Here is a 23,201-nt window from a genome sequence, read left to right as displayed (position 1 = left end):
GAAATGCTGCTAGCGCTGAACAATAACAACTTGTATTTTCTAGTGTCTTTGAGGTAATAAAACATCCCAAGGTGCTTAATAGGAGTGTTATAAAGCAACATTTAACAGAGCCAGATAAGGCTATATAGGGCCGATGGCTAAAAGCTTGGTCAAAGAAATAGGCTTTAAGGAGCATCTTAAAGGAAGCAAGTGAGGTAGAGCGATGTCGGGTGCATATTCCAGAGCATAGAGCCGAGGCAACTGAAGGCACAGCCACCAAGAGGGGATCAATTAAAATCAGGGATGCTTGAGTGGTCAGAATTAGAGGAGCATAGATATCTCTTAGGGTTGAGGGGCTGGAGGAGATTACGGAGATAGGGAGGGGTGAGGCCAAGAGAGGCATTGCTTGGCCGGGAGCCAGTGTAGGTCAGCGAGCACAAGGTGATGGGTGAATGGCATTTGGTATGAGTAAGGACACAGGCAGCAGAATTTTGGATGACCTCAAGTTTATGGAGGATCGAACTTGGGAGGCTGGCCAGTCAAGTGTGGAGGTAACAAAGCATGGATGAGGGTTTCAGCAGCAGTTGAGTCAAAGTCAAACTTGAGGGAATAAAATGGTGTATGGGTCAAAAATGTCCACACAGAATAACAGTGGCAAAACTTCATGTGCCGTTCCTCCTATGAGCTTTGGAACTTTTTCCCGAATATGAAGACATTTCAATGCAGAGGCAACTATCACTTGTTGAATGAGAGTTGCTGGAGCATATATTAATCTATGGGAAATCATTGGCAGTCATTTGAACTTTTATTGCTGGATCTGCATCTGTTGCTTCTTTTACATCCCACCCGATTTTGAACATGGGAAGGTGGGGGGTAGTGTAAAATGGGAGGCTGATTCACTGTCGCTCTTGCTTTGCCTAGTGACTTGCCTTGTAATTTCTTCAAGTCTATGTGTTCAGTCAGTAACCACTGGAGTCATCTGCCCTTGTTTGTCCCAGTTATGCATCCTGTCATGTTGCCTTAAATAAATAGATACCATGGCCTGGATTTTGAAGTATTAATGATCGCAAAAGTATCAGCGTTTGCTGCCATTATTCCTCTGAAACTGACAGCAACATCGGGAGTCTACACATGCGCAACTAAATGCAGAAACCCAGAAGTTGCTCAGTGATTCTACGCTTCCCCATAGGGTGCACTGTTGAAGTCTTCACAGTCTGCAATATATGAGAAGTCACTGAACTGATGAGAAGTCGAGGGGAGATGGTGGCACTGAACTAGTAATCCAGAGGTCCAGGCTAATGCCCTGGGGACACAGGTTCAAATCCCACCATGGCAGCTGGTGGAATTTAAATTTAATTAATTAATTTTAAAAAATTGGAATTGAAAGTTAGTTTCATGGCACCATTACTAAGACTATCATCAATTGTCGTAAAAGCCCATCTGGTTTACTAATGCCCTTGAAGGAAATATGCTGTCCTTACTTGGTCTGGCCTACATGTGACTCCAGACCAACAGCAATGTGGTTGACTCTTAACTGCCCTCTGAAATGGCCCAGCAAACATCTCAGTTGTCAAGGGCAATTAGGGATGGGCAACAAATGCTGGCCTTGTCAGTGATGCCCATATCCCATGAAAGAATAAAAACATTGTAAAAATTTCCCTCTTGCACTATTAGTCTCACTGTAAAAGCTTTTGAAAATGTTGCACCTTGTTGAATGAAATGTAACTGGGTTTTTAACAGGGTCGTTAGTTCGTAATTATTGCTGAACAACCGCACTTGTCCTGAAAAGTTAATTTTACATTTTTGGAATGTCAAATTTCTGTTATGATTTTGTAAAAATTCACAGTTTAATTTTTTTTAAGTTTGATATTTCAACTTCCACTGTACTCCTATGTCCCAGTCATTTATTTTGTTCTCTGTAAAACTTAATTAAAAATGAAAAAATTCAATGTATTTTACTTTCTTGTTTGCTGTATATAAAAACACTTCAATGTGATTGGCTGCTTATCCTGCTGCTGGATGCCTGGAGCTCCCCTTGACTAGAAAAGGTTAAAACCATGCCACAGAGATTGCTAGATTTTTTTTTTGAATAGTTTTCTTTAAGGTCAGCTATGAATCACACCACTGACTGTGAAATCTGGGCCCTTCTTTCATAAAGCCATAATAAAAACATAAGCTCAGAGCCACCAAATATTGCTTCCTGTTTTATCTCTTTACAGGGCTGAATTTTGTTGAGAACCGGCAAGTCCCGACACTGAGGCCGAAAGCGAGAGGCAACCCTGCTTCGGCGGGTGGCGGAATCCAGAGCAGCATATTTCCGGTGGCAGCCAATTAGCAGGCAGCTTTGGTTTTGCTGGCCCTCCCATTTTTTAGCCTGTCGCCAATGGGCTGGGAAAATTCAGCCCACAGTGTTGGCATGTAGCACTGTGGGCCTTGATTTCTCAAGTCATAACTATTGTTCCTTCACATGAATTAAGTGGTGTGCTGATGTACTTTGCAGCTTTCTCCCCTTCTTGTTTGAATGCGATGACTTGTGCCAGAGCAGCTTCCATTAGCCACAGCAAAATTCGAGAATTTTTCCCCAGCTGCCATCCCTCCTGTGCATACTAGGCAAGGAGTGTCGGGAAGGTGTTTGGCTTTGGAAAGTTGAATCCAGTCCTCACTTGATGCCCATAAACTGTAGCTTTTTAGCAATTATCTCTGGCTAACTGTCTTATCCTTTTTTTGTTAAGACAGTGAAGGGAAAGTCAAAGACAATTGGGCCCATTGAGACTGCACCACTCAGACATTTCACAGCCATGAATACTGTCAATCCACCCACACCCCTTTTGCCTCAGTCATGCAGACTCCTGAGAGAAATAACAAGATTGTGGCAAATTTAGGAACAGCTTCAGAAGATACGTCTCTGATTTCCTGTGAAAATCAAGCAAGCTTCTGGGGTCCATGGTGACTGGAGCCTTGCTATTTGCAGCTACAGTACAATATACCTTTTTAAAAATTGCAATGATCACTTCTCAGGAACTGTCCACCTTTATTTTGCAGAGAATCCACTTTCACTGCATGCTTGGGAATTCTGTATCATAGCCCGTTAACCCTCTGTGGAAAGAAATAGTCCAAGCATTTAACCAATTCATCTGCATGCTCCCAGTTCTCACATCTCAAATAAGTGATCCAACTGGACACAGTCTAATCCCTTCGTCACTTTAACTAAAGACACTCAGATCATTGCAGCATTCCACCTTGATTCAGATCAGCTAATTCAGCCCAAAGCAAGGATCAAACCTGAGACTTGCCTGATCTTTATGACTTCACATTACTTAACAGTTCAGTGCTTTGCCAATTTATGAGAATCCTGTATTGACAGGATTTCTTGCATTGGAGAATATATTTGATAAACTGTAGGTAGCAGAGGCACCTGCCTGACTCGGGCAGAAATCTCACAAATAGTATGCTAATCGGTGTCCAGGACATCATTAAGGCAATTTAACTGAAGACTGAGTGGGCAAACCTGTTGGTGATGAAGAGGAGGTCCTCTAAGGTAAATGGAAAACTTTGCTTTAGGGCTACTCTGGGCCCACAAGGCATGTCTGGGCTGTTGCTTCCCTGGGCTTACTCCCCACACCCACTTACAACTGGCAATCATCCCCCACAATGACTTGCTTTGGTGCTAGCAGGGGGGTTGGGGGTTGGTCTCTAGACTGCTTGATTTTGACCTGCCTAAAGCTAACCAGCTGCCTCTTCCGCCAAGGTCGGCAGCCTGCTGGCAATATAAACAAGGCCCATACCTTAATATCACCACAAATGGATGACTAGCTTGATATCTCCCCCACCAGCCATGGTTCAAGTTGTCAGTCATCATTCTGTCACTCTCAGCTTAGCTTTTAGACAGAGCACTGCAGGTCCCTGCAATGTACTGCCTGAAATAGAAGTCAAGCTGACAAAAACCATCCTTGCAGTGCTGGGGCATCAGCTATTTACAATCTATATTAATGACTTAAATGAAGAGACAGAGAGTAATGTATCTAAGTTTGCTGATGATACAAAGATAGGTGGAAAGGGAAGCTGTGGGGAGGACATAGAGAGGCTGCAAAGAGATATAGACAGGTTAAATGAGTGGGCAACAAGACGGCAGATGGAGTATAATGTAGGAAAGTGTGAAGTTATGCACTTTGGTTGTAAGAATTGAAAAGCAGAATATTTTTTAAAATGTGTGAAACTTGTAAATATTGATGTTTAAAGAGACTTGGGTGTTCTTGTACAAGGAACGCATAAAGTTAGCATGCAGGTACAACAAGCAATTAGGAAGGCAAATGGCATGTTGGCCTTAATTGCAAGGGGATTGAAGTACAAGAATAAGGAAGTATTGCTACAATTGTACAGGGTTTTGGTGAAACCACCTCTGGAATACTGTGTGCAGTTTTGGTCTCCACACTTAAGAAAGGATATACTTACATTGGAGGCAGTGCAGCGAAGGTTCACTAGATTGGTCCCTGGGATGAGCGGGTTGTCCTTTGATAGACTAAGTAAATTGGCCTGTATTCTCTGAAGTTGAGAAGAATGAGAGGTGATCTCATTGAAACATATAAGATTCTAAAGGGGCTGGATAGGGTAGACACTGAGAGATTATTTCTGCTGGTCAGGGAATCTAAAACACAGGGGCACAATCTCAGGATAAGGGGCCAATCATTTAGGACTGAGATGAGGAGAAATTACTTCACTCAAAGGTTTGTGACTGTTTGGAATTCTCTACCCCACAGGGTTGTGGATGCTCCATCGATGACTACATTTGATACTGGGATAGACAGATTTTTGGTGTCTCGGGGAATCAAGGGATATGGTGAGCGGGTGAGAAAGGTGGAGTTGAATCCTAAGATCAGCCATGGTTGTTTTGAATGGTGGAGCAGGCTCGATTGGCCATGTGTTCTACTCCTGCTGCTATTTCTTACGTTCTCGCATCCTGGGGAGCAGACGGCAGTTAAGGCCCATTCAACACTATCCATTTGGCTGAAAAAAGGGATTAAAGCAGCTGTAAGAGGCATCAAAGGAGGAAATTTGTGTTGTGAAGGAGGGAGTAATGTCCAAGAAATGTAAATAGTTAATTAACATTGTATGTCAAATGCATTGAAGTGGCTGAATATGGATGTTTAACTAAAGTGGGCCTATTGCTCTTTAGTTGTCCTGTTAGCATGCAGCTTCTGGCAACCCAGGAGATGTATCCACGTGTAATAAATAAAACCTGAATTAATTTAGATTTTAGCAATGGCCTGAACAATGAATTTGATGGGTCAGCCTTTAGAAGTTTAAAATTTGTGCTACTTGAAATGACAGATAATTTTAACTTCACCCACTCAGCGAAAAACTCACGGGCCCAGATTGGATTGGGCACCAATTTTATTGAAATCAATTAAAAGTGTTATGAGAAGCTTCAATTTTTAAAAAATATGTTTTTAAGGATTCCTATTTAAGTTTGGAAATGGATTCATTTGGAAGCTTGAAGAAATGCTGGACTTTGTTTTTTTCACTGGGGTCATTGAAAGGGCACTTGACTGAAAACACTTGCTGGAAGAATTGAGGGGTGCTAAAAACAGCCTCTACTGGAGATCACCAGCCTTAAGATAAATAAACAACAGGAACCTTGGACTGAAGGGAGATGTTTATAGGAAGCCACATGCCAAGATTTATGGAGGTCAGGAGGTTGACTTTCTGTTTTGGGGTTTGGATTGCTTTCAGTTCAGTTGGGGTGTGAGCTGTTTTGAAGACAGTTGGTGTTTTGCTTCCATCTCATTTTGCCTGCACCTGTCTAAGAGACCCTGAGAAATCCAGTGTGTCAGCTCCTCTTTCCTCCTCCTGTCTTTGGAAAAACCCTATGATTCAAAGTGCGTGCTGGCTGAAACCCCTGATGGCACATTTTCCTGGAAAGCCTACCAGATGATTTCTTGACATCTCCAGGACAAACTACTTCTGAAAAGATCCCTGGGACCTGTCACCATATACCTGGATGCCAGACCAAAAGGGACAACTGACATCCTTCCATATCATTTTTTTTCAAGAATTAGCAAATATTTGACCAAAGTATCTTTTTTTTACTTTTTCTTGTAGCAGACCTCTGCAGAGAGAATTTCTGTATTTTTTGTTTGTGTGTCAGGAATTTTAAAAGGGAACTTGCATATTTCAGTCTGTGTGTTAATGCTTTGCTTTGTTACTGGATAAGTCTTGTTTTATAATAAGCTGCTAATTTTGTTGTTTATTAAAGAAACCTGGTTGGTGCATTTTATTCTGGGATAAAAAGTAGAGTATATGATTGACCACATCGGTAACTGGGTAAACATTTAAATATATGTTGTGACCTGTGGAGAAGTGGAACTAGAAAAGACAGTGCACTCCTCCCGCCTCAGTTGTAACATATAATTGGGGGCTTTGTGCGGGGTAGCCCAAAAGCTGACGACGTAAGTAGGGTAATAATAATTGAAAAGAGGAAAAGCAGAAACCATGTTTCTTGTGCATTTGAGTAAATTTTACATGGCTGGAATGTCTTGGTGAGTTGCTACAATCTCTCTTGAGAAGGAGGACTTATCCCTGAGTGATTTGAGAAACTTAAGCTAATAGCATTGGCAGCAAAATTGGAGTTAGAGTTAAAACCAAGAAAGTAGACATAATTGAAGTAATAACACAACATAAGAAATTGAAAGAAGAAAAAGGCGATCCAGATGGCAGTTCAGTTGAATTAGCTATGATTCAGTTGCAATTGACAATGAAGAAACTTGAACTTGAGGAAAAGGAAAGAGAAAGCGAAGGAAGGGAAATTGAATTAAAAAAGAATGGAACTAAGACAAAAGAGCGGCCATGACTCCAAGGAAAATTCTGGTGAGGACAGATCTGACTCCAGCCCAGGACCCAGTGAAGAGCTGTTTAAATTTGTGCAAATTATCTCAAATTCTATATAAGTCTGACCAGACAATCTCTGGAGGTTCCGAAATTTCTGTCAGGGACTAACTCATACGCAACAAGAATAGCCTTATTGCCATCTCATAATCTGCAGAAGCCTCCTCAGAAAGCATGGCATAAATTTCATGAGCTCTGCCCATCAACCTGCTTTGCATAAGCAATGTCCAGATTTCCTTCGGCCACTTCATCTGTTTGGCTATCTTTTCATAAGAAATGCCTCTGTGTCCATTTCTTCAAACTTAAGGAGGGCTTGCACAAATTTAAACAGCTCTCCATTGGGTCCTATGCTGTAGCCAGATCTTTCCTCACCAGAATTTTCACTGGAGTCAAGACCATCCCTTTGTCTTAGTTCCATCTTTTTAACTTCGAATTCCCTTCTCTTTCTCTGAAATTCTAGTTCAAATTTTTTCATCGTCAATTTTTTTTCAAGCTGAAGTTTTTTTTTCAATTCTTTTCCTCCTTTTTCTGTTCAAGCTTAAGTTTTTCCATTTTATGTTCCTGCTCAATTTGTTTACATTTGTAATTGCAACGGAATCCTAGCTAATTCAATTGCACTACCCTCGGATTTGCTTTCTTCTTCTTCCAATTGCAAATGTTGTGCTATTACTTCAATTATGTCTGCTTTCTTAGCTCCTGGATTTAACTCTAAAACTGGCAGGCTTTTTCACTGAGCTGGATGTTGCTCTCTTGGCAAGTTTTCTCCAACTGTGTTTTCAAACCATTGTCCATATCCCAACTCACTGTCCAAAGCAAAACCATAAACAATGTCAGGAGTCAAGCCCCCTGACGCCTATAAACCTTGACCTGTCACGTCTCTGCAAACATCTTTCCCCAAGTCAAAAACAACCTCTGCTGGGTAATTATTTGAAGCCTTCCAGTATCTGTTTACAATCCAGACCTCTCAGTGACCTTTGTAAAAAAAAAAAAAACCATGGACTCCTTTTTCGTTTTAAACCACAAATCTTCAAAATTTAACAAAAAAAGGAAGCAGACATGACACTCTAAAGAATGAACCACATAAGCTCCAAAGTATGGTCTCTCTGCTTTCTCAATGGGCATTGCTCCTTTAAACGTTCCTGTCTTGTTCCCCATACCTCCAAATATGTTGTCTAACATGCTTTTTCTTCTATAATAAAAACAGAAAATGCTGGAAATCTTCAGGTCTGGCAGCATCTGTGGAGAGAGAAACAGTTAACATTTCAGGTCTGTGACCTTTCATCAGAACTGAGAATAGTTAGAAATGTTTTGCGCAAGTGAAAGTGGGAGGGTGAGAAGAAGAACAAAAGAGAAGGTCAGTAATAGGGTGAGGGCAGGAGAGATTAAATGACAAAAGTTTTCATGGTGCAAAGCCGAAGAGAGTGGTAATGGGGCAAGGAAAGAAATAAAAGATGTGAGTAGAGGAGGTATGAATGGTAGAATAGCAGCCGTTCAAGGGCAAAGTAATTTAGAAAGGAACAAGAGAGCCAGAGACAGTTGCTAAGGAAGGGGATCTGACTGTCAAACGTTAGCTCTGTTTCTCTCTCCACAGATGCTGCCAGACCTGCTGAAGATTTCCAGCATTTGATGTTTTTATTTCTGATTTCCAGCATCCGCAGTATTTTGCTTTTGTATTATTGCTTTTCCTGCTGTCTGCATTCTCAGTGGGTTGAAATCGAGGCTCATTTTCCACACCCCAGCTCTCACTCCAAATAAATCTTTCCCAGCCCCTCCAAATATGATGCTCTTAACTCCCTCATTCTTGTTTTCTTCATAGAATTTAAAGCTTTCAAAATTTTGTCTTCGTGTCATCTATACTTCTACTAATATATTGCTACTTCTATCTTTTATCTATTTTTCTCCTGTTTGTCAACCATTGTGCTGGCTCTCACTATGAGTTTTGTCCTTCATGAAAGCTTCTGAATTTAAAATAATCATATAAAACTGCATATACGAGGCTCTTTAATCTGCAAATGTGGTAAATGCAACTTTAGAGTGCAGATCAGAAATCTTTTCCCATTCTATGTCCACCATAAAAGTCCTGTCTGTGATATGTACACCAATTTTTTTATAGTAAATCATACCTCTTGCTGTGTTAGAAATGTACTTGCTGTGTTATAGAACAGCAAGTAAATTTATGTAATATTTAAATGAGAAATACTGAAAAAATTGTTTCATACCAGAATAATTTCAAGTAGTTTTTATCAAAAGATAATTAGACCCACAGTTTATTTCAGGCAAGTTGTTGTCAAATAATCTATCCTCTGAGGAATGTACTCCGGAGCAAGCTTTCTGATCTTTTGATCTGTGTTCTAATCTCTCACTGGGGCATTGCTACAATTGCTATATTAATTAGAAAGCCCCCAAAAAACATAGGAAATACCATCAATAATGAGCCTTTTAACAATGCACAAAAATACTGAAATTCTTATAATCCTCATAAAAGGAAATCATTGCCACCGTTAAACGTGGCTGACCTGTGACTTTCCTCTATCAGGCTAACTTACAACAGGAAAAGCAAGGGCATTTGTGGAATTTAAAGTTGACTAGCTTTATTGTTAATGTATTTTAACTCTTACAGGGCCAGTTGTCAGCTTTGCCAGCTTGTTGTTTGTCAATATATTAGAATACCAAATTTGGCTTCACCTAACCATTCCATCATGATTGAACACATCTTCCCACCAACTCTTGTTATTCTCAGTGCATCAGGTGCCTTGCACATTGCTCTTCACCAAAGTTTCTCAGTGGGGGGAAAATTGAGTTAATGAGGTTCAGCAAGCATCATGTCAGTATTCAAATCTGGTACTTCTGTGGCTCAGTGGTGTCACTCTTCGGAGTCAGAAGGTTGTGGTTCAGGTTCCACGCTGTAGACTTGAGCACAAAAATCTAGGCTAAAACTCCAGTGCAGTACTGAGGGAGTGCAGCACTGTTGACAGTGCTGTCCTGTGAATGAGGCATTAAACCGAGACCCAATCTGCTTCTCAGGTGATGTAAAAGATCCCATGGCACTATTTTGAAGGAGAGCAGGAGTTTTCCCTGGTGCCCTGGCTAGCATTTACCCCTTGACCGACATCAGTAAAACAAATTGTCTGGCCACTATAACATTGTTCTTTGTGGGATCTTGGTGAGCACAAATTGGCTACCACATTTCATTTGTTAGTAACAATGACTTCAAAAGTACTTCATTGGGTGTGAAGTGCTTTGGAACATCTTTAGGTCTTGAAAGATGCTGTGTAAATGGAAGGCTTGCTTTCCATGAATTCCAGGATGAAATGGGTGAAAGTCTTTGCGGTTGAAGTGAATTGAGTATCAAACTGAAGTTTGCTTCATGGTTGAGGTTATGGGATCTGCCTGAATTTAATTGTAATCAGTTCTAGTTTACCATTTATGCTTTGTAATGCTAATTGTTAATTCAGATTGAATACTCTGTAATCCTGATAGATTGTTAATTCAGATTGAATACTCTGTAGTCCTAATAGATTGTTAATTCAGATTGAAACCATGGCTTTTTGTAATGTAAGTATGACTGTAGACCACATATCACCAGAAAAGCACATCCTCAATTTGCATGAATTGGACACATTGGAGAAAGTCTGGAAAGTATTTCTGCTTGGATGCTTTACTGCTGTGTGTAAGTGAACCAGGATCCTGCTTGAATGGCCATCTTCTTTCAGAAGCTAGCCTGCTGTCCATTTCCAGTGTTTTCCAGCATTCGTGTTTGTATTTTTGAACTTTTATAGATTAGGTATTAGATTTGTTCCTCAACGCATAAATGCATAATCAGATGGATGCAGTTTGGCATAATTTAAATGCATGAACTGCAGGCGTACAAATACTGGAGAATTGGATTTACTTCCCTGGAGATTTACTAAAACATGGTATCTTTCAAACCAATAAAATTGCTGTGAGTGCAGTTTGGCTAATTGGAGGAGAACAGGGATGCTTTAATTCGTACGGGTAAAAATAGCAAGGTTACTTAGAATTGAATAAATGACCAGTGAGGTAGAAAGCTGCCTGATGCCCACAGGCTTTTTCAGTCTTTTCAATAGAGATTGAGGATGGGATCATCTTCCTGTTCTTTCTCACATCCTGTGCCATTGTGCCGTGAAAGGAAGAGAGATCATAATACTTGTAGCAGAGATCATGGCTGAAATTTTACACCCCGCCCCCTCAAAAGAGCGGGCTGGTGGCAGGGGTGGGGGGGGGGGGAGGCAGTAAAATGGAGTGGGAGGCTGGGGGCAGTGCCTTTCCTGACCCGCTCCCACCTCCGCTGCCAATTTAAGCAGGGCAGCGGGAGTGAGAAATGGCTGGCCTGCCCCAGGTCAATCAAGGCCTTTAAGTGGCTAATTATCTGCCACTTAAGGGCCTCTTCCCGCCGCCATGGGTATTTTAAATTTGACTTGAGGGCGGCTGAGGCCTCAGAAAACCCGCCTGATAAAACTAGGCGGCCTTCTGGTGGGCTGGGGGAATGTCCTCCTGCTCGGGCACCCAGTGCCCCACAGAGGGCCGCCTCCAAAGCCCCAACCGCCCCCAAGGCACAACATGCCCCACCTCCTAACTGACCCCCCCCACCATCCCCCACTTGCCTCACCGGGGCCAGACCGATTGTCCCCGGCGAGGCCCTAAAAACAACCTTTTTTGCGGGACATCAGTTATTCTCCTTCTGCGGCTGGGTGTAGTCCCAGCAGTGACCATCACTCCCAGTGGTGCTGCTGGGACTAACAGCTGGCATCTCCATTAGGTAGGACCTCCTGCCTCATTGAGGTGTAAGTCCCACCCAAGACCAGTTAAGGACCTGGGGATCGTAAAATCTGGTCTGGATGCCCAGGCCTGGTGGAGGCGGGCCCACCACTGACTTTTCAGCGGGCGGACGGATCCCCCCAGCCCACTGTAAAATTCCGGCCTTTATTTTTATGTTGACAGGTAGTTTCTGGAGCAGACTGATCACCGCAGGCAGTCTTTACTTAAGGACAAGGAAGTATTGAGCATAAGGCATCAGCTGTATTTGTCTGCTTAGGATCTAACCTTTAGAGCATGCCTTTAAACCAAACAAAATACAAGGTCTGACTGAACCAGGACCAATTAACAGATATTGGTCTGGATCTTGCAGTCAATGGTGAAGTAAGGGCAGTCGACGTTCACTGCACTTAGTTACCCACAGGCTTTTGAGTAGCAGCTTGCTATTATCGAGTGTCAGGTCCAGTGCAGCACCCTCTACAGGGGATCTAGTAACTATGTGAACAGGGCAAGTAACAGTGTGGCTCTTCAACCAATCAGATTGACAGATCCTCACTGAGGAATATTTAATTCATTGTAAAATTATATCCAGAAAATACAATGAAGAGTGGGAAAGAAAATAGGATTAAGAGCGAGAGAGATTAAAAAATACAGACAGAAAAGGAAAAGCAAAATTTAAGTCTCCAACAATTATTAAATTCTGAAGTATTGAAACTCCACAGGTGTAAAGTTATTTTTTCAGGGCCAGAGAGGTTGTTTGGCAGTAATTTATGACTTAGCACACTTTTAAAAATTCACCTCCCCCTGAATTCACCATCCCTAACTTTTTCTGACATGTTTAGTGGGTATCTAGTGGATAAGTACTGCAACTTCACACCCTTGCATGGATTTCAATAGTGAGTCTATTGGTGAGGTACCGGCAGTGTGCAGCTTGTGGAGGAACGCAATGACTTTGACAGCAACTTCTGGATTTCCGCATTTAACTGTACATTTGGAGACTCTGGAAGTTACTGTCTGATTTACTCCATAATAACGGTGAGCGGTGTTAGCCTAATCATTATTCATAACGCAACATCCGTGCCATTAAGATACATTAGATAGTTTGCTTTATGTCGTTCTTTCATTAACAACAGAAGCCAGTACATTACAATAACCAAAACTTGATTCTTGCTTTGCTTATTGCTGATCATTCTCTTTTTTTTTACAGGTGTTGTGATAGAGCAGAGCATCTTCAATGCTGTGGACTGCAGTGGACAAAAAAGCACAGGGTATCATTACTGTTCTATGCTCTGAAATGTTGATTTCATGTTTTTTCAAACATTATTGCATACATATAATACCATGCATTGTTATACAGGTAGTTCCTGCAATACGATTTCACGGCCATCTGCCATGTGATCAAGTGGCTATTATTCCGAGTGTGATCATAGATAATGAGCATCGGCAGGGAATGTTGGAGCATCACAGATGAACAGGTTGCAGTAATAGTGCCCTAAAAATAGTGCTTGCAACAATCCTGAAACAGAGTTAATGCAAAGAATCATGGCTAATTGTAGATAACATGGTGAGGACAAAGGGTCTTTCATAGTCAGTTCCAATTAATGGCTGGATCTTGGTACACGTAGGCTTGTCAAGGTTGAATGGAAGGTTATGTTGAGTAATTAACATAAAAACTATCCTTATACAGTATTTTACCATTAATTAAAGTCAAATAAAGTGAGTGAAGCTTGTGCAACTAAACCTGGAAATGACCTAAACCTTCTGTGTGTTGTCTTGCCACTGTAACTTAAAGCCAGGGAAAGTAATAGCTTTCACAACTGACCAGTCCTGCCTTTTCTCAAGCAATTAAATATTTTCTCATTTTCAATCCTTGTCATGTTTGAGGAATTGTGGCAAATTATAAGAATCCTTAGGTGTGTCACTCATGTTGGTTGGAATGATATTGAAGGAGAAGTAAAGGTTTTTGACTTGGAAAATCAGAGAAGTTGATTTCAGAGTTAGGTTTAAGAACTGTACTATCCAAAGATATGCAAATAATTGAGAGCATCCATTGTGAGTAAGATAAAAACAAAATACTGTTGACGCTGGAGATTGGAAATAAAAACAGAAAGTGCTGGAAATACTCAGCATGTGTGGCAGCATCTGCGGAAAGAGAAACAGAGTTAGCGTTTCAGGTCTGTGACCTTTTCATCAGAACGGATGAAAGGTCACAGACCTGAAGCGTTAATGCGTTTCTCTCACCACAGATGCTGTCAGACATTGTAAGTAAGAATTAAGTTTCTGAGAACAGAAGTAAGGTTAGTGCAACCAAGTGAGAACAGACATTAGATTAGATTAGATTAGATTAGAGATACAGCACTGAAACAGGCCCTTCGGCCCACCAAGTCTGTGCCGAACATCAACCACCCATTCATACTAATCCTACACCAATCCCACATGCCTACCAAACATCCCCACCTGTCCTTATATTTCCCTACCACCTACCTATACTAGTGACAATTTATAATGGCCAATTTACCTATCAACCTGCAAGTCTTTTGGCTTGTGGGAGGAAACCAGAGCACCCGGAGAAAACCCACGCAGACACAGGGAGAACTTGCAAACTCCACACAGGCAGTACCCAGAATCGAACCCGGGTCCCTGGAGCTGTGAGGCTGCGGTGCTAACCACTGCGCCACTGTGCCGCCCATCAAAGAGGACTAGATCTATTATAGTGGCAGATGGAGAATCATCACGTTGATATCTTGGAGGCAGATCTAAGCATCCCAGAAGTAGGCAAAGCCATCGACCTTACTAACTCGACTCTCAGCCCTGCTATATTGGCTCACAGGGAGAGGTTCTGTAAGTTCTGGAAATCTTTGTTAAAGCTGGAAGGTAATTGGCAATAAGCTGAACCAACCAGACACTTCATATATCCAATAGGCTTGTTATTAAACAACACACGATACACATATGTCAATGTTTGACCAGCATAATATCAACTTTCAGTATGTTTAGTTATTGTGATACACTTGAACTGCCTTTGTTACCTCAGATGCTAATTCTGTCAGTTAATAATTCTGTGTACCCAGGGTACCTGTACTGCATAAATATTAAAGGGGTCTGCAACACTCTGCCTGAAAGGGTAATAGAGGCAGAAACCCTTATCTTATTTTAAAATAATACTTGGATATGCGCTTGAATTGCCATAGCCTACAAGGCTACTGACCAAGAACTGGAAAGTGGGATTAGGCTGGGGAAATCTCCTTTTTGACTGGTACAGACAAGATGGGCTGAATAGCTTCCATCTGTGCTGTAAAGTTTCAACGGTTCTCTATTGATTGTATTATCATGAATGTGCTTTTGTAGATATGTTAGTTCATGGTTTCATGGACTGAATTCATCTGAGGTGACTTTAACAAGTAGTTAACTAATTTTATTTGTAGTTTACATTTTTCCTAACAGAGGTTTGGAAGTGTAAATGCTAGAATCATCAGGACAGGTTATTGGAAGATACTTCAACAAGCCACATTCAGGCACCAGATGTAGATAATATATTCCCAGATGGTTCTTTGAAAAGGGGTTGAGAATTAATCTGATGCCCTTTGATTATTATTCCTTTATTGAAAAACTGACCCTAATGTTCTTACAAGAGTCTGTCCTTTCGTGTTGGATAATGATCAGAAGCTGATTTATTTTACCATTTCCCTGATCTAAGGGCACTGATGCCAGTTGTAGTTCCTCACCATCACCAAGCTGATATGAGCAGAATCAGCAGTTTCTTATACATAATTTCACAGGTACTGAGTCTTTTGGCAACTTAGTCAAGTTTCATATGTGAACCTGAAAATGGTTGTCAGCAGGCCATTCCCTCTAGGTGGAGACCTAGCCCAATCCTGTCCCCAGCTGATGTCCATGTACAAGCACTTTCAAATGGTAGTCAGTAGACAGTCATCAGGAGCAGTAACTGTCACTAATTCAGGATTCCTGTTGCCATTTGTTGTGCCATATCATGACCCTGGTTAAAGTCAGCTATCTCTGCACAGGCCAGCATACAGGATTGAGGCTCATCCTGGTCTATATCACTTAGTGCCACACCAGTCAGCGCAGTTACCCACTGCCAACCTTATAGAATTCTTTGAAGAAATAATGGAGGCATAGCAAAAAATAATGTAGTGGACCTGGCTCATTTGGATTTTCATCAGCATTAAACCAAATACACTTAAGCGACTTACAGAAAATATAGTGACACATAGATAGCAATGGTGTTAGAGAGCCAAAAAGCAAAGTGTAGGGGGAAAGGGAAGTTTCAACAGCTGGAAAAATGTTTTGATTGGTAATTCATAGACCAATGCTGGGGCCACAGTTACTTACTATACATAATTAATCTGAATTTTGGAATTGAGGGAACAATACTGAAATTTGAGGATGACACCAAATTGGGTCTATGGCAAATTGCAAAGGGTTAAAGAAGAATATAAATTGTCCAGCGGGCTGGGCAGATACATTTCAAAGAATGTGCAATAATATATTTTGAAATGAGAAAAGGAAATATATTAGAATTAGAACATTACAGCACGCAGTACAGGCTCTTCGGCCCTCGATGTTGCGCCGACCTGTGAAACCATCTGACCTACACTATTCCATTTTCATCCATATGTCTATCCAATGACCACTTAAATGCCCTTAAAGTTGGCGAATCTACTACTGCTGCAGGCAGGGCGTTCCACGCCCTTACTACTCTCTGAGTAAAGAAACTACCTCTCACATCTGTCCTATATCTATCACCCCTCAACTTGAAGCTATGTCCCCTCGTGTTTGCCATCACCATCCGAGGAAAAAGACGCTCACTATCCACCCTATCTAACCCTCTGATTATCTTATATGTCTCTATTAAGTCACCTCTCCTCCTCCTTCTCTCCAACGAAAACAACCTCAAGTCCCTCAGCCTTTCCTCGTAAGACCTTCCCTCCATACCAGGCAACATCCTAGTAAATCTCCTCTGCACCCTTTCCATAGCTTCCACATCCTTCCTATAATGCGGCGACCAGAACTGCACGCAATACTCCAGGTGCGGTCTCACCAGAGTTCTGTACAGCTGCAGCATGACCTCGTGGCTCCGAAACTCGATCCCCCTACTAATAAAAGCTAACACACCATATGCCTTCTTAACAGCCCTATTAACCTGGGTAGCAACCTTCAGGGATTTATGCACCTGGACACCAAGATCTCTCTGTTCATCTACACTACCAAGAATCTTCCCATTAGCCCAGTACTCTGCATTCCTGTTACTCCTTCCAAAGTGAATCACCTCACACTTTTCTGCATTAAACTCCATTTGCCATCTCTCAGCCCAGCTCTGCAGCCTATCTATGTCCCTTTGTACCCGACAACATCCTTCGGCACTATCCACAACTCCACCGACCTTAGTGTCATCTGCAAATTTACTAACCCACCCTTCTACACCCTCTTCCAGGTCATTTATAAAAATGACAAACAGCAGTGGCCCCAAAACAGATCCTTGCGGTACACCATATCCTCAAGCTAAAGTCAATGCTAAGATTTTTAAAGGGAATAGAGAAGCTTGGTATGCAGATACACAGGTTATCAAAGATGGCAACTCATAGCTAAGGTCATAAAAAGGTGTAAGGCAAATCCTTGCTTTTGTACCGAGAGATGTAGAATAGAAAACCAGAGATAATTTTGAATTTGTATAGTCTCTCAATGTGTCTACAGTTGAAGTAAAATACAATTTTTAACAGTAGTAGAGGAGAGCGATTATGGCAATAGGAAAGATACAGTGGTGATTCATTGCAATGACAGCTGGGGTGAGATGTTACAGTTGTAAAGAGAGATGTGAGAATTTAGGACTTTATCATTAGAACTGAGGATTTTCAAGGGTGACCTGTTTAAGAGCTTCAAGATTATTAAGGGTTATGATTTGGTAAATTTACAGTACATTGTTTATATTGATTTAAGATAATCACAAAAGGAATTAAAGGGGATGGTGCAGAGGGTGATTAAAATTAGCGAGTCGTTTGACAAAGAGGAACCGCAAAGGATTTTGGGCATGAGCAGGAGAGTGTGTTTAGATTATGTGGTGCTAGTGGAGAGAAACACAAGCACAACCTTCATGGGCTGAATGGCCTCTTAGTGTGCTATAAAGTTTTATGATTCTACGAATCATTGGGAGAGCTCATTCTGCATGAAACAGTTTAAATCTAAAACTGACATTTTGAACCTTTTCTGTATTTTCTCTGCACTTGATACTTTATGTTAAATGGCACAAACAGTTATTGCTCAATCAAAAGAAGGTTGGCTAATTATTCATTTCAACTTGAGCAAGCCTGCCATCGCAATGCTAGATCTTCAAGACGTACTCCGTGTGTTAGGCATTGTTCTCTGGAGGCCTCACTATGGCGTCAGTACAAAGTGCCAGGAATGGATTTATTTACTTTGTCCAATCGGAGTTGAAGCATTACACTTTGTAAAATTAACCAGCTGATACATGGCTCACTTGAGTTTTCCTATGTGCACTGTACAGAGTCAACAAAGTGCCAAAATCTGCTAAAGTGAATCTGTGAAGTTTGCACAAATAGACACACAGGCATGTGCACACACAAACATATACTTGCACACATACATAGTATGTTGTTGAGAAATAAACAGGTGCCTAATTAAAGCAAGTTTAAGCCAAGATGTAAGTGCTGAGAAACCTACCTTTTTGCAAACTTTCCATTGGCAATGATCCATTAACGAACACTTAAGGGCCTCTCGTCGCCACTGCTGTGATCTAACCAGGGGTGGGGGTTCCCTCCCCCGTGCGGGGAGGGCGCTTTGTAAAACGAGATGCACTGTCTGCGGGGTTGTGGAGGGGTCACTCTTCTGCGGGATATTTGTGGCCTACGGAGGATCCCTGCCGGCAAAACCTCCACCTACATGGACTCCATCCCCCTGGACTACATACCCACCCCCACCCCTCCTTGATGGGCCTTCCTAACTGGTCCCCGGCAACCCCGCCTCACTTAGCCGAGGTCCAGGGTTCCAGCGCTGGCCCTGGATCTGAGGCCTCTGCAGTACCGGTAGTGGCTACTGCTTCTAGTGGCACTGCTGAACTGCTGGCCCTGTGATTGGCTGGCAGCTCGGAGGCGGGATCCCCATCTTTAAAGGGAAGGAGATCCCGGCGGCAGAAACTTCACTTCCGGAATAACGGAGGATTGCACCGGGGGGCGGTGGGAATAGGCCGAGGTGGGACTCCCCCTGCCTTTTCGGCTCAGCGCCAGGAGTCCCATCACTTCCCCAAGATCCCGGCCAATGTGTGGATGGGGCATACAGCTGTGACCCAACTGAGAATCATTAGAGGGAAAGCGGCAAGAGACCAATTGACAATTATAGAACTGAAGGGCATACATACTCATGTTCCCTGTTTCTTGGCATCAGAAAGCCCTTCAATGTTTTAAGATGAATGCTGAATCCTATACAAAATGCATGAAATATTGTTTCCAAAATTCCAAAATGTAAGCTATTGGATTTAAGAGTATAAGACAGATCTGACAGCCCCCTCTACCCGCCCCCCCCCCCCCCCCCCCCACCACAGTTTCCTAACCTGTGCACATTGGGAAAGCTGCATTATGATCTACCATCATGTCCAAGGTTTATAAGATAGCTAACCTTTGGACTGCTCCACAACATTACATTAAATCATATCAGCAGTTACCAAAGTCAATCCCATTACAGCAAAACCACAATACAAGTGAATTGCAATCAACTCTTACTTGCCAAAGTCATCAAAGAGGAGGTCAGATAGCTGTACGTTAAGTAACTATTTTAAGCAATATCTTTGATAACATAATTGATACCACCTCAAGATTAAACATTTACAATTACATAAAGAGTTAACATCATTACAACTGTAATTTAACTGAATCACAATATCTCAACATTATCTAGATTTTGCTTAATCACTATAACATTCAATGGCCCAGATTATAGCATTAGCAAGGTTACGTTTATCATCTTTATTTCATGTAATTTTCATCAGTTCCAATATTAAGCCTGTTCCCGTGCATGGGAAGCATGATATACATGCTTTGGAGATAACCGGTGTGAAATTTGGATTGATAGCGTCTGTTGGTTGGACACTATAGGTGCCGTTTGGTGTTCAAAATGGCATCCATGACCTGCACACAAACCTTTGGGGCAAGTTGCCCAAGGTGCCATATTGGTGAGGGCTTTTGCCCAAAAGGCTGCCAGAAGTATGCAGAGCAGCCAGATCTTGACAGCAGCTTGCAAAGCTGATTTGGTGCCAGCATGCTGTTTTGGAGCTGAACACTCCAGCTGACACCCTCGCTTAACCTTGCAAGGCAGCAGGAAGGACCCCCACACACTCCGCAAAACCCTCCCAGTGCTATTTAAAGCGATAGGAACATAAGGAACAGGCTAATTAGCCCCTCGAGCCTGTTCCGCCATTTAATGAGATCATTTAATGAGACCTGTGCCTAACTCCATATACCTGCCTTTGCCCCATATCCCTTAAAACCTATGGATAACAAGAAACTACCAATCTCAGATTTAAAATGTATGATTGGTCTAGCAATCAAATACTATTTGTGGAAGAGAGTTCCTAACTTCTATCACCCTTTGTGTTTCGAGGTATTTCCTAATTTCAGCCCTGAAAGGTCTGGCTGCAATTTTTAGACTATGACCCCTAGTCCTAGACTCCTGTACCAGAGGAAATAGTTTTTCTCATCTCCCCGGTCTGTTCCCCTTAAATCTTGAAAACTTCAATCAAATCACCCCTTAACTTTCCAAATTCCAGGGAATACAACCTTACTTTGTGTAACCGCTCCTCATAATTTAACACTTGAAGTCCAGGCATCATTCTGGTAAATCTACACTGCACTCCCTCCAAGGCCAGTATTATCCTTCCTAAGATATGGTGCCCAGAAACGCTCACAGTACTTCAGGTGTGGCCTAACTAGGTCTTTGTATGGCTGAAGCATGACTTCTATCCCCTAGTATTTTAGTCCTCTAGATACAATAACAAGCATTTCATAAGCCTTTTTGATTATTTTCTGTACCTGTTCATGACATTTTAATGATTTAGGCACGTGGAACTCCACCATTTATGGCATTTCCCTGGTTTAGAAAGTACTCTGTTTTATCCTTTTTGGGTCAAAAGTGGATGACTTCATATTTGTCTACATTGAAATGTATTTACCACAGTTTTTCCCATTTACTTAATCTATCAATATCTCAGTAATTTTACGCTTCCATCTACACTGTGTACAATATCACCTATCTTTGCACATCAGCAGATTTGGATATGTGGCTTTCTTGCCCATCATCTGAGTGGTTCATAAATATGGTGAATAGTTGAGGCCACAACACAGATTCTTGCAGGACATCAATAGTCACATCCCACCAGTTAGAGAACCTGCCCATTATCCTACGCTCTGATTCCTTCCACTCTGCCAATTTCCTAACCAGGTCAATAAGGCAAATGATTCAATTTCATGAGCTTCAACTTTACCTAACAGTCTCTTATGAGGGACTTTATCAAATTGACATTCCCCTGCCCACTATTTTAGCACCTCTTTAAAATATTCAATCAGGTCATACCTCGCCTTTAGGAATCCATGCTCACTCTCTCTGATCCACTGAAAATTTTCAAGGTGTTCAGTCACCCTGTCCTAATTATAGCTCTAGCAATTTCTTGACAAAAGGTGTTCAACTAACTGGTCTGTAATTCCCTGGTTTCCCTCTGTCACCTTTCTTAAATAAAGGAGTGATATGCAATTTTCCAATCTATAGAAATGATGCTTGAATCAAGAGAAATTTTGGAAGATTATAGTTAAGGCATTTGCAATGTTCTCACCTACTTCCTTTAAAACACTGGGATGGAAACAATCTGGTTCTGGTATTTGTCATTCTTTACTGTCATTATTTTCTTTATAGCTGTTACTTATGTTAATTTTGGTGAATCCCTTCCCTGATTCAATATTAGTTTCCTTAGGATTTCTGGCATGTTGACTTCTTCCTCCACTGTAAATGTAATTATTCAGCCTGCCTGACATTCCCTTATTTTCATTTACAATATCACCATTATCAATTTTCTCCTGACCACTCTTTTTTCCTAATGTAATTGATATCTTTTGTGTTGATTTCATTATCCTTTGCAAGTTTCTTCTCATGCCCCCTTGTAGCACTTCCAAAGAACAAAAGATGACAAAATAGTATCTCTCCCAGTCGATCTGTGCTATTTTTTGCATTTCAGTATGCCTTTTAGTTTTATGTTGTCCTTTACCTTGTTTGTTGGTTCATAAATTTTTTTTGGCAATTAGAGCTCTTGCCCCTTCTGTATATAAATTAGTTCTGTATCACAAATTCTTTTTTAAACATCTTCCACAGATCTTGTGTCATTTTACCCATTCACAGAATTTCCCAGTTTACAGTGGACGGTCTCTGTCTCATCTCATTGAACTCGGCCTTACCTAAATCTAGAATCTTAGTATCTCACCACCACTTTCTCAAGGCCAATTAGGGATGGGCAATAAATGCTGGCCTAGCCAGTGCCACCCACATCCTGTGAAAGAATAAAAAATTGCAGTTTTCCCTTTCAAACACAATGTTGAACTTGATAATATTAACATCGGTGTTGGATAAATGTTCACGCACTGTTATACTATTAAACTAAATCTGGCTCATTACTCATTATTAAATTTAATATGACCTGCCCTCTTGTTGGTTCAAGGCCATATTGCTGCAGAACACTATCCTGAACACACTCAAAAAATTTGCTACTTTACTGAGGTGAGCTTGTCTGCTTATTCCCATCTATATGAATGTTAAAATCTCCCATTAAAACCACTTTGTTTTATGATTTGGGGGTGGAAGCTGAAATATTTGTAGCACCAATACTTGATGTTGCCTAAGATGAACGATTCAGTCACGTGGATCCTTCTACAAGGTGTCAGACCACTGGTTAGGCACATCAGAAACTGTAATTGGAAGATTTTAATTAGTTTGGTGAAGGACAAGACTGCAATTAGTTGTTACAATCTCTTCAATTGCCAGTATCTAATTCATAATATGGAGACAGTTTTTTGATATAGAAGTTGTTCAAGATTCTTCTTAGTATATTAGTTTTGCCTGTTCATTAATCAGTCTAATGCCTTTGGTTTTGCTCAGGCCCTAATTGAAGCTGCCGTTTGTCTTAATTTGAAACAGGTATCAGGCCATTGTCTGTGTCTCCAATTTCCCAGCAAACTAGGCTTGATTCCTTTGTAATTTTTCCTCGAATGCCAGTAGTCTGTCCATGCTGAAGACTCTACTGACCATAGTGTTCCAAATGTCTCTTTAGGAAAAAAGGAATTGCAATTTTATTGCATCCTTCATGACCTCAGGATGTCCCAAAACACTTTTAAACCAACAAAGTACTTTTGAAGTGTAGTCATTATTATAATGTAGGAAATTTGCACACAGCAAGGTCCCACAAACAGCAATGCAAAAAATGACCAGGACATCTGCCTTAGGTGTTGTTTGATATATAAATATTGGCAAGGACACTAGGAGAACTCACCTGC

The 23,201-nt window shown here is 41.4% G+C and overlaps 1 protein-coding gene across 10 annotated transcripts in view; it reads left to right on the top strand.

Annotated features, from left to right (window-relative positions):
• LOC137373900 (alpha-(1,6)-fucosyltransferase) overlaps positions 1–23,201 on the top strand; it is a 904,043-nt gene that overhangs the window by 306,529 nt on the left and 574,313 nt on the right. For 8 of the 10 annotated variants that reach the window (XM_068039461.1, XM_068039462.1, XM_068039453.1 and 5 more), the window contains one exon: positions 12,845–12,905. The exons of the other annotated variants lie outside the window; for them this stretch is intronic. The gene's annotated coding sequence lies outside the window, so the exon portion shown is untranslated. The remainder of the gene's footprint in view (positions 1–12,844; positions 12,906–23,201) is intronic. 10 annotated transcript variants of the gene reach the window in all.

The sequence above is a fragment of the Heterodontus francisci genome, chromosome 9 (assembly GCF_036365525.1).
Source record: "Heterodontus francisci isolate sHetFra1 chromosome 9, sHetFra1.hap1, whole genome shotgun sequence".
Classification (NCBI taxonomy): domain Eukaryota; kingdom Metazoa; phylum Chordata; class Chondrichthyes; order Heterodontiformes; family Heterodontidae; genus Heterodontus; species Heterodontus francisci.
Note: the sequence above shows the minus strand (reverse complement) of the source record. Positions and strands in the feature narration are given on the sequence as shown.